The sequence below is a fragment of the Littorina saxatilis genome, linkage group LG1 (genome assembly GCF_037325665.1).
Source record: "Littorina saxatilis isolate snail1 linkage group LG1, US_GU_Lsax_2.0, whole genome shotgun sequence".
Lineage (NCBI taxonomy): Eukaryota > Metazoa > Mollusca > Gastropoda > Littorinimorpha > Littorinidae > Littorina > Littorina saxatilis.
The window spans coordinates 60,668,981-60,674,482 of record NC_090245.1 but is presented as its reverse complement, the minus strand read 5'-3'; the positions used below and the strand labels follow the sequence as shown (position 1 = coordinate 60,674,482).

At 40.2% G+C, this 5,502-nt stretch overlaps 1 long non-coding RNA gene across 2 annotated transcripts; it reads right to left on the bottom strand.

The window, feature by feature from the left end:
* Positions 1-889: 889 nt before the first annotated feature.
* LOC138975712 (uncharacterized) lies at positions 890-4,569 on the bottom strand. Of its 2 annotated transcripts, XR_011458721.1 has the most exons (4): positions 4,197-4,569; positions 2,864-2,954; positions 1,890-2,027; positions 890-1,119 (listed from the first exon to the last, which is right to left on the bottom strand). It is a non-coding gene; the product is annotated as an uncharacterized lncRNA (long non-coding RNA). The 2 variants fall into 2 exon arrangements; XR_011458718.1 differs by lacking the exon at positions 4,197-4,569 and having other exon boundaries at positions 2,864-3,245.
* Positions 4,570-5,502: the final 933 nt, after the last annotated feature.

The window sequence follows — 5,502 nt, the reverse complement described above, 5'->3', positions numbered from 1 at the left end:
TGCACATTCAGTTATGCTTTTTTTTGGATAAGATCTACATGGAGGGGGGGGGGGGGGGGTGCAGAGTGATTTTGAATGAGGTATCTGTCTAATATTTAGTAAAGCGTGGAATTATGACTGAGAGTGAGAGTCATTAATTCAGTGCATTTAAATTTGTATCCTGTTTTCAGGCTGTTCCTTGCCACTCTGCATTACAATGAAAATGGGGACAGGGGTGATGCGCTTGATGAAGAAGGAAATCCGACGTTGTCCATCACATTCCCAAAAGGAAAGAAAGGAGAGTACAGTGTGAGGAAGTGCAAAAGACAGTGTGAGGAAGTGCAAAGGGCCACGAGCTTATGGTAAGTTACATGCAGGGTAATTACTGACTGCTGGTTTTTAGCAGACACACACACAAATGAAAATCCTCTTCTTTTCTTATACTCCAGAATTCTGGCAATTTACCCAAACACACACACAACTGAAGAGGGAAAAGACAGAGAGAGAAATATTACATTTAATTTTGTTCAGTTGGGTATTCGCTAGAACTGCAGCATTCTTCCTAAAATGCATTTTTGCAAGCATAAAAGCTGTACTTGGTTCCGTGCTAATAATGCCGTTTCACGATTATCTCATCCTGAGCTATCCACTGTTACATTTACAGGTCACGTGTCAAGATTGCTTCAAGTCTGTTTGAGAAGCTGACAAAGGATCCAGGTGCCTTTGAAGCTTCCTTCCCAGAGGAATTTTGTGACAAACCTGACTTTTGGGCCGCTGCATATCACCCCCCCCCCCCCATACCGATAAGAAGCTGCAGCACCATACAGTACAAGATAACCAAGCTGATCCCACTTTTCCCCGCTGATGTCGACACCAATGACAATACTGAACAAAATGCACTTGCAAGGAATTACAGATTTTACTCTTTTATTTCATAAGTGATGCATTAGATTATAAATACATTTTCATGTTACCATTTTCATTCAAGCTCAGACCACTCAAAACCTCTGTAGTACATCAGACGGAAATGCATATCTGATGGCCCGTACTCCACATGAAGGTAAAGGTATCCTGATTTTCCTCCCTAGCACACCATGGCACCACCTCACAAGCTGTCAGAATCCTATGTAGCGGTACTTCCTGAAAAATAATCACAAAATCTGTGACATAAGTGTGTGTTGCATAGTCCGGCAGGGTGTTCCTACAAAAGGTGTGCAAAGTGGGGGGAAGAACACTTATTTTTTGTGAATTGATAGAATGGCTTGTTACATGGCTGGCTGGCTGGCTGTGTGTGTGTGTGTGTGTGTGTGTGTGTGTGTGTGTGTGTGTGTGTGTGTGTGTGTGTGACAGTATGACAAGATCCATGTAAATCTTTCATTTTACCTAGTTATTTATGTTTAAAATGTACTTTCCAAAATGTGTTTCTTTCCAGCATTATGTTAATCTTGTTTCACACAAAGTGTATAAACTATGAATCTATTATTCACTTCTGGACTTCAGTGTGGAGAGATCCGAGGATAACAAAATAATATTTACTGGTTTGTATATAATATATTATATGCATCATACCATGTCATTGTCAAACACATCACAATATAGACGCGTGATCGACAAGAAGAGGAAATACTATGTGTGCACTTGTATGTCTTATCTTTTAATTTAATGGTTTTTTTTAATGGACCAACTTTCAACTTTGTGAGAAGAAAAAGTTTTTAAGACATGAAAAACAAGGATTGCTTTAAACCTGCAAATTAAAAAAAAATCTTCTGTCACCTTCTTCTTCAGGTGTGTGAATGGATGGGTGTACGGGGTACATTTGTCATGTGGAACAGACCTAGAAGTATCTGCCAACACATCACGATGATGTGACAAGCACATGCTTGGTAAATAAAGATAGGTGTGTCACTTACTCCTTAAGAGTAGCCTGTAAAAACCCATGCTCCTCCCGGTACTGGTAATATGCCGTCTCCAGCATATCCGTGTTTAGGCAGACGCTTTCAAATTATGGGAGCTGCTTGATGCATGTAATGCCAATTTTTTCGGGAGGTCTGCAAACATAACAGTATTGTTATAACTTATGGTTAACTATGAAATTAGTGTGAGAACTTCTGTCTTTCTTTATTTGGTGTTTAACGTCGTTTTCAACCATTCAAGGTTATATCGCGACGGGGAAAGGGGGGAGATGGGATAGGGGAAAGGGGGGAGATGGGATAGAGCCACTTGTTAATTGTTTCTTGTTCACAAAAGCACGAATCAAAAAATTGTTCCAGGGGCTTGCAACGTAGTACAATATATGACCTTACTGGGAGAATGCAAGTTTCCAGTACAAAGGACTTAACATTTCTTACGTACTGCTTGACTAAAATCTTTACAAACATTGACTATATTCTATACAAGAAACACTTAACAAGGGTAAAAGGAGAAACAGAATCCGCTAGTCGCCTCTTACGACATGCGGGGGGCAGAGAAATAAGGATGTGGAAAAGAAGACTTTTGGTAAGTGAAATAAAGGTGATGGATCCAGTCAGGTAGAAATAAGACAACAAGAAAGGAATCGGAAAACTGCAGGGAATAGTAGGGAGAGTTTTCTTGGAAGGAAATATAGGTGAAAGGACTGGTAAGGCAGAAATAAGACAAAAGAAGAGAAGTAAAGGGGTGGGGAAGCTTAGTGGAAACACTCCCGCCGCGTGAAGGCGACCCCATGGGAGCAGTGTAAGAACTAAACTTCTAACAGACATTATGAAGTTAAGGCTTTACAGACTATTTATAGTAATGAATAACCTCTGCATCTATGTTCATGTTGCAAAATAGTCACACTTTTCCTTTGCTCTTTTCATTGAAAAAAAAGTAATTTAACTAATGCCAAGTAAAAAGTAATACATACCTGCCTGGGACAGTTCAGCTTCTTCATAATTTTAGTAGACTCTGTGCAGCAGTTGCCTTTCTCCATCTCCACACAGTTGGCACATTCAGACCTGAAAGTATCACAAACAATCTTCACTCGTTTCTATCCTTCCGCCGAGTGTTGCGAATGCACACATGTTGGAAGTATTCTTAGATTTCATCAGAAAGAAATAATAACATTAGTTCTAAAAATGTAACTTGCCAACTCAAAATGTAAACACTAGGGACTGCCAGATTCGCCTTCGTCAAAAGCTCGTGCGTGTCGATCTTCGTGAGTTTGCTTCTATAAAATGTTCATTCTGGAGGCCTAGTGAATTTCTTGCATATAACCAGGTCATGTCCAAAATAGACACTAGCTCTGGAGACAGACTGAACAAGAAGGGCAAAGCCCATACGACTCACATGCTTTACACATTTTTCCTACCAAAATACATGTGACCTTGATCCAAGGTCAAGGTCATCCAAGGTCATGCAACACAAAGCTGTTAATTCAAGACATAGGATGTACAATGGTGCTTATTGGCTCTTTCTACCATGAGATATGGTCACTTTTAGTGGTTCACTACCTTATTTTGGTCACATTTCATAAGGGTCAAAGTGACCTTGACCTTGATCATATGTGACCAAATGTGTCTCATGATGAAAGCATAACATGTGCCCCACATAATTTTTAAGTTTGAAACAGTTATCGTCCATAGTTCAGGGTCAAGGTCACTTCAAAATATGTATACAATCCAACTTTGAAGAGCTCCTGTGACCTTGACCTTGAAGCAAGGTAAACCAAACTGGTATGAAAAGATGGGGCTTACTTTGCCCTATATATCATATATAGGTGAGGTATTGAATCTCAAAAACTTCAGAGAAAATGTGAAAAATGTGAAAAATAGCTGTTTTTTAGGCAACATTTATGGCCCCTGCGACCTTGACCTTGAAGCAAGGTCAAGATGCTATGTATGTTTTTTGGGGCCTTGTCATCATACACCATCTTGCCAAATTTGGTACTGATAGACTGAATAGTGTCCAAGAAATATCCAACGTTAAAGTTTTCCGGACGTCCGGACGTCCGGACGTCCGGACGTCCGGACGGACGTCCGGACGGACGGACGGACGACTCGGGTGAGTACATAGACTCACTTTTGCTACGCATGTGAGTCAAAAACCAAGTTAGCATAGCCTAGTGCACAAACACCCACACAAACGGTACTCATGTCACAGTTCAGATCTAGATCTAGACTCCAAGCTTGACACATCCTGTCAGAATGTCCTTTTCTCGGTTGCTTGTACCCAAAATAAAACGTGACTTCGTTACTCACCAGTCTGTGTTCCCAAGGCGATTAATCATGCTGCTGTTGTCAGAAAGATGATTTTCCTCCACGTTCCTTTCATTTTCTCGTGCCCGAGGTTCAAACATATATGGTACAACACGATTGTGGTTCACCACGTTTTGTGCTCCACGACTGACTGTCGTCCATTGTGCTCTCTTCCCATGTCTACGTCACAGGCACTTGGTTGGCGCGTCGGGAGTTCTCGGGTTTTCTCGGCAAAGTCCGGATGAGCAAATTTAGTACGCATGCCAGTTGGCGAACGGCTGAGCGCAAAGCGGTTAAAGTGCAGAAAAATGTCGTAACTGGAACCCCTCTACACACACTCAAACCTGTACTTGCAGGGTTTAGACACACTTTAACTTTTTTTTTTTAAGAGTGTATGTTTACACTTTTGGCCTTTGTACAGAAACAATTTTCTTTGAATCGTAAGCTGTATGTTGCCTTTATAGATTTTGAGAAGGCGTTTGATTCCATCAACAGAGCTTTGCTCTGGCCAATTCTGTTAAAAAAAATGGTATAAAAGGGAAACTCTTTAGGTGTGTGAAGAGTATGTATGATAATGTAAAAATAAAAGTGAGATGTGGAGCAAAATTTACGGATTATATTGATTGTACATTAAATTGGTGTTAAACAGGGCGATGTATGTAGCCCAGTTTTATTTTCTCTCTTTATTAATCAGTTAGCACTTGAGATAATTGAGAATGGAAGACATGGTGCCACATTTACTGATGATTATTTGGAATTGTTTATTCTTTTGTTTGCTGATGATTTATTGTTGTTATCAGAGACTGTTGTGGGTCTACAGACTCAGTTAAATAATTTACGCAGGGCAGTGTCCTCTCTTCATTTAAAGGTAAACATGAGTAAAAGTAACATTATTGTGTTTAGGAAGGGTGGATATTTGAGTGCAAGAGAAAGATGGACATATGGGGAGATATGTTACCTGTTGTAAACGTGTATAAGTATTTAGGAATATTGTTTTCAACTCGACCCAGTTTCACTGCTGCCTGTAGCGATCTCTCAAGCCGGGCCAAAAATGCTCTGATGTGTATTATACAAAGATTATCTGTGCTTAATAATAATAGTTTGCTCCCCGCGGGTTAGGGGGAGTCCCATATTGGTTGGGACGAGAAAGAATTTACCCGATGCTCCCCAGCATGTCGTAAGAGGCGACTAACGGATTCTGTTTCTCCTTTTACCCTTGTTAAGTGTTTCTTGTATAGAATATAGTCAATGTTTGTAAAGATTTTAGTCAAGCAGTATGTAAGAAATGTTAAGTCCTTTGTACTGGAAA